Raw genomic sequence first — 12169 nt, 5'->3', positions numbered from 1 at the left:
AACTACAAGTGTTTTAAAGGTAGGCTACTGTAATTTGATTGCTTATGAATGGGCCTTTCATCCTTTATTACGGTCAGTTTGAATAATACACATGGTTCTGAATCATAACTTTATGATAACCGCAGAGGCGACATCTGAGAACCAGAATAGCTTGTCGTCCAGTGACTGTGTTTGACACTCCAGATGCGTTAAAACCTCCCGTTCCTTGTTATATTCATTAGAACGGATACGTGGTGTGATTCTTTATGCTCCAAGAGCCACTTGCGTGTCCTTAAATGAACTTAACGTTGACTTACTCACAGGCTCAGCTTTGATCTTACTATTGGCTTTGATTTGGACTTTGATTGGATCCATACGGATTTAGGAGTTTAAGAACTGAATTTTGTTCTCTTTATACGAGAGCTGTATCACGACTGATCATCCTATCAGGACACGAGAGACAGTCATTAATTAAAGAGGTTAATTGAAGGGAATGTAATTTGCCAGCCTGTCCTGATTGTTAATTGAGATTGAAAAATGTGTGCAATTTGTGTGAAAGCAAATACAATTGACTGACGTATTCTTTATTAATATATTTAGTCATCAATTAATGAACCGATTTGCAGTTATCCCATTTTAGAGGCTGTATAAGTAGGCCTACAGTATTCGGATAAACTCTGAATTTTACTGCCAATCCACTGTGACAAATATCTCACAATTCTTAATGGCTTGAATTAGAAATTCTCAAGTAAATTTACTTTGCAATTCTCATTTTCAAGTCAATTTTTCTCGCTCTCTATTTGTACATTTTACTCAAGCAGTGTAGCATTGAATTAAGCCATGCTAAATGTACTGGCATTTTAATGCTTTTTTTTACGCATTTAGTCATGTACCACATGACACACAGAAGCCTTCCTCAGGGAAGCTTGATGTATGCTTTGTAGTCTAATAGAAAGCTTATAAAGCGACAAAAAATAACAACAAAAAAACAAGGTGGGTCAAGTGTTTGCTGTCATTGTAAATAAAACTTTTCAAATGTTTTAATGATAGAGTTTACGATACATTTTGAGACTCTCAGCCTAAGAAACTGCTAAAAAAAACAAACTTGAGCCAAATATTTACTTTTTTTTTCTCATTTTTCTAATTTGGCATTATATATCTCTTGATGTAAATAAGGTGGCTCCGAAAAACTGATTTTGTTTTGTTCCCAATCATGTCAACTGTATTTTTGTATTGATATGATAAAGTAATCAAAAGTTACAGCATTACAAAAATAATTTATCATAGTGTTTAAAACATCTCCAAACAAACATAATAATTGTACATAAGAACTAATTACACATGCAAACACAACAATGACTAAAGGTTTGCATAGCATGCAGACATGATTTTAATAATGAGATTTCACAGAATGAGTTTCATTCTGTGTCATTTGAGTCATCATTGAGTCTGTGTCATGTATTTGGCGCCATCTCCTGGTGGTCATATGCAACATTGTGCTTCATGTGGATTATCTAATGATCTCTGCATCTGATTATCTTGTGTGGGGACTCGTTTGAAAGATAATCAACTCCTTTAAGTAATAGTATGTGATATTGTATGTTCTGTTTATTTTTCGTGACGTTTTAAGCTAAAACGCGGCATATGAGCAACATCAACACAATTTTCAAAGATATATAATTAGCAATTACTTGCTTTATTTTTGTACAAAAATAGTCTGGATGTATTCTACTCTTTGAGAGCGTTCCTACAACATATAACATATGGCTATTTGATGAGTTTGATGTTTTTACTGATTGCAATAATATATACAGTGCAAAATTTTTAAGAAATTATCAAAACGGAACATTTCTGATTTATTTGCAAATTGCAAAGCACTTGTTCAGTTTTGGTCATAATGTCTACATGCATTGGAAAGTAGAGCTTCTAAGCTTTCAAACGATACCTATTTTGTGTTGGTCAAGACTGTAGTTATTAATGTTTTGACAATTACTTTTCTCTCGTGGACCCGCCGGTTAAGGTAAAGGTTTAAGTTAGATCATTGTTTTAACATGTTTGAATTGAGTACACATGTAGAATTTACTTAATATTTTCAAGTTCACGCTTCAACTAACTTATTTAATGTATTTTGTTTTACGTTTCATAACTCATTTTTATTGTTATTATTGGGCAAAGCAAAATCAAATATCTTCACATACAGTACATACAACTCACAAAGGATAAAGCATACAGTCTCTTGCACTTCGCCATAGCTCTTTCATTCATATTTTAAAACAAGGGTTATCCAAAAAGGAAAAGATGAAAGAAAAAAATATACAAAAACAGAAATTAAACATGAACCAAACAAAGTTAGGGAGATGAAAATTGTTTGTAGTATTATTTGTTTTACAAAGTAAAAGAATGAGAGTAATATATCAAGTAAAATTTTACCAATATTGTCATACCTTTAACTTTCAATATTTATTATTATAAATATATAATAGAGTCTGTTATAGTGCTCATTTTCGAAATGTTAAAACTGAAATGTCTTTAACATCAAGATCCGAGATTTGCAATAAAATGAAACAATTAGCATTGCCAGGATCATATTGATTGTCTATTTCTTTACATAAATGTAAGTGAAATCATAGTGACATTCATTCTATTCACTCATTTCATGAGCACAAATGAACATATGATATAATATATTGGATAACTTTGTCCTTACACCTACCAGAATACACAAACTCGAAGGTTGCATTTGCTTTCATACGGTATTTGATTAACTTTAATGTAGAAAGTACTTTAGATTTTCTGCTATATTTACTATATGAACACTTTAAATCCAATATCAATATTCCAGAACAACTCGTTACATTTGCGACTGCAAACTGCAAAAAATCAAACAACAGCACTTACAGCTTTGGCCACTGGGGGCAGTGATTCAAATTTCGGTACTCACAGATTGATTTCAGCTGAACAACTTTCGACCGACTGTCGACAATTTCACACTGTGAGATCTGTCCGGTAAATTCTATCGTGAATATAATTTTTTTCTAGTTATGTTCAGCTCTAACATATGTTACTAGCTAGAAATTGCTTTCTTTCAGTGTAATCATGATTTTTCATGAACTCCTTTTTAAGTCATGGAAATTCATGGGTCGAAAGTGGGAACTCTGAAGAAGAAATGGTTCTTGATTCTCAACCCTAGTAAACACTGTAATTTAAGGCTTTTATTCTGCATTTAATATGTCTTTGGGGGGTTTCATAAGTATGAAAACTGAACACAGTTCTTAGAGCTGGATCACTCAGCTGGTCAAATTACAGGGTTTGAGTGTAGATAGAGATGGAGTATAAAGACATGGTGATTATACCTCTGTGGGAGAACACTGAATAACTGTCAGCAGGTGTTTGAGGGCGGACAGACACAGAAAACTCACACATTTATCCTCATCTGGTAGTTACGCTGGCGGTCGCAATTAGTGAATATAAACATGACAAAGTGTAAATTAGTGAGAGTGTTGGAAATGTTTAACTCCTCCTAGAGCGCTGGTCCAATCTGCATGAAATTTGGAGACCCTCGTGAATGTTTTTATAAAAAAAATAAATGTATGTGTCAAATCATTAGGAAGATATAGCCTAAACCAATTAATATTTTTGGCCCAAATTTACTTATTAATCCCTTAAACTCTGGTGTATTTTTGGGCTACCGCCCGCAGTTTGTCACACTTACAGTAAATTTAAAAGCTCACCATTCACACATACTGTGGACTAATTGCAAAAATTCGTCTAAATTCTCAGAGAACCCCCTCCCAAATATATATATAAAAAAAGAGTCAAATTATTCATAAATAATATTGTATGTGTTTATAATGTTATGATTAACAGATGTTTGTTTTTTTGTTGTTGTTGTCCTAAATTTGTAAACTTATAATTCTGGTTCTGTTCACTCTACCTCACTTTGAAAAGTCTCATTTTATTCCACTAGATGGCAGAAAACACTAAAAAAATATTTTTTTTCTCTATCACATTCCATCACAATATACAGATCTGAAATGTAGGTGGCGCTCTAACACATTTTATCCCTCACAGATGTGCTCGTCCATAGACATTCAGTCTAATTTACAGTTCAAGCACCACCCTCATTGTTTCATTGAATAACTCGGCCTCTGAGTGGACTAGAAGTTCAATCTAGATGTCATTAGAAAGCTGAGATCCTCCCCTTTGATATAAAACATTTTATCCTCAACAGTCGAAAACATATTTTTCTGATAATTTGTTTAGCATGCTTTTGCTTCTGGATGGCATATTTTGTTCTGGACGTCTAAGATATAACATTGGATTATTCAGCCAAGCAAGCTCACAGACAAGTAAACAATGGCTCATTTTTTAGAGAACTTCCTACAGTAAAAGCAGATATAAAGTTTTTGGATTTTTGGGGGGCTTACAGCAGCAGTTATCAGTGCATAATGAGATGTTTGTAATGATGACTTACAGAAATCATATTCCACTTTGTGATTCTTTTGAAAATCTTTCAAACTGTGTTATTAGGGTAACAAAATAAACTGTACAGTCAAACTGAGAGCTTTCATTTGATATATGACTTGTCTATTTATGTGCTATGTGATGGACTTTTATTTTTATATAAATATGTCTACTCAATTACCTCTAGGGGGTGCTAATTTGCGATGTGAATGAATTGAGGCCTTATTATTTTATGTAACATAAATGGAGAAGTGATGGTTATCTCTGAAAGGTCAGATTTTAAGCTTTCAAATGATACAACATATGCCTGATTTATGTATACTGAGACTTTAATGTTTAAGCGTAAAAATTTTTTTGCAATATAGTGCCCCCTTTTGGACATTTTGGATATCTTCTGAATGCAAATTTCAAACTTAACGAAACTTGGGAAACTTCGACATGAATGTGTACCAAACTTCGTCCAATTATTCAGGTTTTCAGTTGGGGGGGTGGGTTGGCACTAACTGAAAACCAGTTAAAACCACAACTAAAAACAAGTTATAACTCACTAGTTTGATCGAAGAAGTTGGAATTCGTAGATTGAAGTGCTATTATATCTGTAAAATATTTATTGGACTCATTGGAACTCAACTCTCATTGGATTTATTGAACTTATTGGATCTCAACCAAAAAGGCCACCATCAGCCAATCAAATTTCAGCTGCAAATAACTTATGTTGTGAACTGCAGATCATTATGAAATTTGGCATCCTCTTACAGGTTACCAAAATTACACTGTGCACCAAATTTTGTGAGAATTGGCCATAAGGTGGTGCTATAATAAGCTAATATATGTACTTTTTTGGTAATAACTCCAGAACTCCGGAATTGAATCAAACATTCATATGGATTTCAATTTTTGAAAAAAATTTTATTGAATTGTGAATTTATTGAAAAAACTAGGCTACTTTGGCTACTCAGCCTATGTTTTATCTCTGATTCACACAAAATGTGTCATGTACCATCTGGAAACCCTCATGACAAAAATTATCCAAAATAATTTTAATTAACTTAAGCGTGGTCTATAATGTCCAATTGGACTATATCTTGTGAATATAATGTCCAAATTTCACAACAGGACACACTCAGTCAAATTTCACTCTCATTGTATGGAAAAAAGATGTAGTGAAAGTGAATGGTGACTGAGAGACTTACATTCTACCTAACATCTCCCTTGTGTTCAACAGAAGAATACGAGTTGGGAACAATATGAGGGCAAGTAAATTATAACAAAGTTGTAATATTGGGGTGTACTATCTCTTTAAGCCATTTTTCTGTTCTTCCTTACAGTAAATTGTTTGTTGGTGCTATTGCAACACTCATATTACTGTTCTATAAACCAGCAAATTAGATGACCTGCTCTTTTGTATCGGACAGTCCACCGTCCTTACCAGCCAAAGAAAATATAAAGATTTTCTCCAACCGAGAAGCTGATAATGAGGCTCACAGAGGGTGACGAGAAATGTGAAATATTCAATTTTTTCCCTTAAAAATGGTGTGTCACAGAAAACTTTCACAGGAAACTTGCCAATTATTTGCTGCATTTGTGCAACCCTCCTATTGTGTCTACCTTATAACATTTTAAACAAAACAAGTAACCGTAAGCAAGTCTTTTTTTTATTTTATTTCAATTTCCACTGAATTGGAGTGATATGCCCAGTGGAAATGTTGTCAGTCACTAAGCAAGCGGTTTTCCCCTCAACTGTTAAATGGTTGTCTACTTTCATTCAACTGTTCCGTAAAATGCCTCCTCCGCTGCGGCTAAACGTGGGATGAAAATTAATCTTTTGCCACTCGCTGTCAAGAATAATGGTCTGGGAACATGTGCGGCTGAATTAATCCTGGTGAGATATGGTGACTTCCTGTGTGAGGTTTGAAGGGGGATATCTTTATCCAGAACCCCCACTGTGACTGTCACAGCCCATTAGAAGCGCCTGTGCTAAGAATGCATGCTTGAATGTGTGTGTGTGTGCACCTGGTGGTTTTGACCTTTTCTATGTCAAGAATGAACTCATATTAACTCACAAACTCACACAGAAAGGTATGCAAGTAAACACATGCTTTTAAATGGACACATATGCATTAGCTAGAGATCGCAGTGGTTGACATGGGGTCTTTGTTCTTTGACAAATTAAAACCAATAAACTTCGGCCTTGAAGTGCACTTCAAGGGCACAAAAATGCCGCTTGGAAAATGCCCTTTGTCTTTATGCATACCGCTACGTCTTGTGCACAGTAAGCATATGAATACACAGACAGATCATTTTGTGTGTTGTCGGCACATGCGCCTGCCCTTGATTAAACTAAAGAGTATCACAAAGCAGTTGTAGTGCACATCCGTCAAATACATCCGTTAGGGTTGGTTCTCTAAACAAGAACCGGTTCCATTAAAAAAAATAAAAATACAAAATAAATCGTATGATTTTAATGACTTTCGGTTCTGTTAAGTGTTCCCAAATGTGTAGTTTCCCACCGATCCGGATGGAACAACGTACTAAAATACTCTTACAGTGTTTCCTGCAGCGCATGCAGCAATGCTACTAATTTTTTTGATAGAACACACTGTGCATCCAGTATACAGTATACAAAGTCAGTTCTTTTGAATATACAGGGTTAAAACAAACTGCATGACCAGTGTAGTGCGATTCTTGAACGAAAGACTCTTATGACTTTAGCGCTTTCATCGTTAAAGTACATTTTGAATGGACAGACTTGTCAACAGTCATGGGGAACTGGACAGACTCGATGACCACGGGGACTTGGACAGGCTCGTCGACAGCCTCAGGGAACTGGACAGACTCGATGACCATGAGGAGCTGGACAGGCTCGTCAACGGCCATAGGGAACAGGACAGACTCGTTGATAGACTCAGGGAACTGGACAGACTCGATGACCACGGGGAACTGGACAGGCTGTAAGGCGACTGCCGTGGTCAGGAGCACTGGCAGTGACTGGGAAATGGCCTCTGTGGCCGGGAGCACTGGCAGCGACTGGGGAACGGCCTCCGTGGCCGGGAGCGCTGGCAGTGAATGGGGAGCGGGCGCCTAACTCGGCTTCCTTCTCCACCTACTCTGGATGGTCGGAATCACTGCAGCCGGGAACGGCCTCCTGGCGGTCAGCAGCAGCCTCCTCCGCCTCCTGGCAGTCATCAGCGGCCTCCTCCGCCTCCTGGCAGTCATCAGCGGCCTCCTCCGCCTCCTGGCAGTCATCAACGGGCCCCTCCGCCTCCTGGCGGTCAACCGCATCCGCTACCAGTGAGGGAGTATCGTTGTCCTTGGGCTGAGATGAAGGAAGGAAGTCCTCTGAGGCACAGGCTAAGATAAACTCATCCCATTTCAAGGCAAACTTGATTGTAGCGCGACATCTCTGGGACACAAGACCTGATGGGCTCATTCAGACCAGCCCCTCACAATTGCATAAGGCTGGCCTGATCGTGACCCAGACCCAAGGACACCACCAAAAACTCCAACGCATACCCCCTCACTGACTTGTCCTCCTGCTGGTGTCCGAAGAGTTTCCTGAGGGTGAAGGCAATTAACATAACAAGGACTAAATGAGGGAGAGTGACTAGGGTAACGAGGAGGCGGGGACAGGGAAGCACACGGCTAACAGAAACACAGCCACAGCCAATGTACACATACACACAACAAACACAGAAAAACAGACAGAGACCGAAGGGCAGACAGAAGAGGATCATGACATACAGAGACTTTAACGTTTTAAGCGTAAACATTTTTTTGCGAAATAGCGCCCCCCTTTGGACATGCTGTGAACGGAATATGTCTATAGAGTTTAAGTCCTAAATGTTGGCTTTTTTATTCTTTGTGCAAAATATAATTTCATATACATATATATTTGAGGTTAAATATGACCAGGACATTTTCTAGACATATCAGATTTTGAGAGAATCACCCAAACATCATAAAGGTTTGGAACAACATGTGGGTGAGTAAATAACGACAGAATTGTCATTTTTAGGTGAATATCAGTTCTGAACGCAGCTGTTGTGACCTGCCATCATTTGGAATCGCCATTCAGTTTCATCTTGATTCCCAACTCTAATTCTGTGTTTTTCTACATTTGTCTCCCTCTATCTTCATCTCTCCAACTGTGTGACAAATTTAAATACGCGGTCTGTTGATTGATGTAGCCACTTCCATGAGAAACCCATAGGACGTTACCCCCATCTGCCCACAAACATACAGACATAACCCGGCAGAAGAGGCTGGCACGCTTTTGACATTTCCCCTCACCTTGCAGCACGATACTAAAATAATGGCCCACCCCAATCGACGGCTGTTTATTTTGAGAAACCAACTCCCATCCCCTCCATCGACCCTCACGCTGGGTTTCCTGCATCAAAGAGGATTATTGTGTCAAAGGACATGCATAAACATGTTTTCAAACTCATGAGATCGATTAAGAATCTTATGAATATCGAAATTGCACAGTGCAGAAACCCACACAGCATTGTTCCTCACAGAGGGGTGTTTGATAGTCAGATGTAGGCCTACAGTAATAAACAAAATGCAATTCAAATTCATCACTTTTTTTGCAAAATTTTGTAACACAATTCATACATAAGCATGGTTTATGTGTCTACAAAACTAATTTGAAGCATTTAAGCATGAATAAAAATCGCCTGAACATTTCCTTCAAATCAACAGTTCATTTTGTCGCTGTATTATTACATTTATTTAGAACACATTTTTTGAGGAAGCTCAGCCTCCCCTGTCGACCATCTAATGGACCTCTGGTGGAGGATCCATCTCTATGGCAACACATTTTAAGGTGTCGACCTCCGCTCTGGCCTCCAAATCCCTTTGAGCTTTGAATTAAAGGGACAAAATCCATTTGTGCAACTCGTCGTTCCAGGTCAGTCTGGCCTCTGGATTGAACAGGATGGAATTCTGAACAAGAGGACCTTGTCAAACATATTATTACGACTGAAAACAGCTGTATGGATGAGTCTATGATAAAGACAGGCTGGAAAAAAGACACTACAAATTAATTTCATGCACTGATAGCAAAGTTTATTTTATTTTAGCACCTGATTCACTAGAGGAATTATGCAAATCAGGAAACCACGCAAATACAGACATAAAAAAAATGTTTAAGCAATTACAATTGTGCAATTGGTAACAATGAAGCTTTACTTCATCATTTTAAAAAAATAAACAAAAGTCTTTTACCTCCAGCATTCTGTGGTTAAAATAGCATAACATTAATTGCACCAGGCAAATAGTGCTGATTTTTGTGAATATGATGCATACTATATCAAACTTTATTTACATAGAAAAGAGGCGTGTTTCTTCTTAAAAGAATGACAGTGACTTAATTTAGATACTTACGGCAGAGCACTATTTTAGCACATTTTGCGCCTGCATTGGTGCATTTTTGGGCTGCCACCCACAATTTTTCACACTCAAATTTAAAAGCTAATTGCAAAATATTGGTCTCATTTTTCAGAGAACTAAAGAAATAAAAAAAGACTCCAATTATTAATAAATAATATTGTATGGGTTTGTAATCTTATGATAAAAATATATATTTTTTAATAACAACACCCCCCCCCCCCCCCCCGCACCTGTAAGCATGTAATTCTGGTTCTGTTCACTCATCCTCACTTGGAAAAGTCTCATTTTATTCCACTAGTTTGCATAAAGCACTAGAAATAAAAATTTCTCTATCACATTCCTTCTGAAGATTTTTCCGTTGATTTGTTTTGCATGCTTTTCCTTCTGGATGGCATATTTTGTTCTGGACATCTAAGATATAACATTGGATTATTCAGCCAAGCAAGCTCACAGTTAAGTAAAAAGTGGCACATTTTTTAGAAAATTGCCTAAGGTAAAAGCAGATGTAAAGTTTTTAGCTATTTTGGAGCTTACAGCAGTAGTTATCAGAGCATAAAAGAGACGTTTGTATTTGATGACTTACAGAAATCATATTTCACTTTGTGATTCTTTTGAAAATCTTTCAAACTCTGGTATTAGGGCAAGAAAATAAACTGTTCAGTCACGTTCCTGAGAATGAGAGCTTTCATTTGATATATGACTTGTCCATTTATGTGCTATGTGAAGGACTTTTATTTTCATATAAGTATTTCTACCCATTACCTCTAGGGGGCGCTAATTTTCAACGCAAATGTTTCTTAAAAGGCCTTATTTTGTTATTTTAAGTAACAAAATTGCACAATTAATGGTTATCTCTGAAAAGTTCAGATTCTAAGCTTTTGAATGATACCTCATATGCCTGAACGGAGATATCTTATGTAAACGGAGACTTTAACAATTTAAGCGTAAAAAAATTTCGCGATATAGTGCCCCTCTTTGGACCCGCCGGTGGGTCCATAGAGTGGATTGCCGGTAGTTAGTGAATAAGACACAGGTTTTGTGTCGAAATACCGCGCCCTAAATTCGCACAAAATGCAGAAAGTAGGCTTGACTACACATTTGAATATATGCCGGATATAAAGCTGTTCTCTATCTTTTGATGAATTATCGCTGCCATGCTAGCTAGAAAATATAAACAAACATATTTTTTAAAGACAATTCTGTTTACCTCCGGCTTTCTGTGGGCGATAAAAGCTGTGTTTACATAAAAAAAAGAGTTGTGTTTCTTCTGAAAAGAATAATAATGACTGTTTAGCGCTATTTTAGCACATTTTGCACCTGCTTAAACTGGTCGTGCATGAAATGCAGAAAGTAGGCTTTGAAAATATGCCGGATATAACACTGTTCTCCGTCATTTGATTAGCTGCCAAGATTTCTAGAAAATATAAATAAACTACTTTTTTAAGGAAAATTTAGATAAAAGGAGATAATAGTGCAATATTAATTGAGCCTTTAATATGACGCATACTATATAAAGTCGTGTTTACATAGAAAAGAGGCGTTAGCACATTTTGCATCTGCTTAGACTGGATTGCTGTTGGTTGGTGAATAAGACACAGAGTTTAAAGGCTAAAGTGGTGCAACAATTAATGAATTCGCCCCTCAGGCTTTCCGCCAGAAAATAAACGTCATTGTTTCCTACTTTCTTGCCGTATTATTATTAAGTGCACAAAATGTCATTCACGTCTCTCTGAAAATACTAAGACTGTGTAATTTGATGGTTGTGTCCACACAGGATTGTTGCATCTGTAAGTTGCATGTTTTTCTCTGATATAAAAAATTGAAACAGGAAGTGCCATTACCTTGCTTTTAAAATTGGTGTGAATTTTCCCCTGTGCTATAGACATCAAACAGTTTTGCTCTTTCATTTTGCAAGAGAAACCGGAGCATGCGGTAAATATCAATGCAAAGGACTTTTTCTCCCACACTTTATAAAAACCGTTGTGCTTTTGTAGTGCGAATGAGTTTGATTCTCAGCACCCGAACAACCCCGGGAGCAACACTTTCTCTCCAGCATTCAGACGCTGGACTTTCACACACATGGTTTGTTATAAATGAATGAATGCATATATGCACAGGTAGAGCTGATCTCTGTAGTTCAAGCTTCACTGTTAGTATTAGTAAAAATCTCTATTAACCGTAATGCAATTCATGAAGACGTTCTGATCAAACCAAGTGCAAAAAGTGTTTTTCATAGTTTATTTTTGAATTCATTTGGACCCATGAAAAGTGTCACCTGCTCTAATGAGGCTGTGGCGGGTTACACAAACATGTCATCAAAGACTGTGTCAAT

The sequence above is a fragment of the Myxocyprinus asiaticus genome, chromosome 46, assembly GCF_019703515.2.
Source record: "Myxocyprinus asiaticus isolate MX2 ecotype Aquarium Trade chromosome 46, UBuf_Myxa_2, whole genome shotgun sequence".
Classification (NCBI taxonomy): Eukaryota; Metazoa; Chordata; class Actinopteri; order Cypriniformes; family Catostomidae; genus Myxocyprinus; species Myxocyprinus asiaticus.
This window is presented reverse-complemented; position numbering follows the sequence as displayed.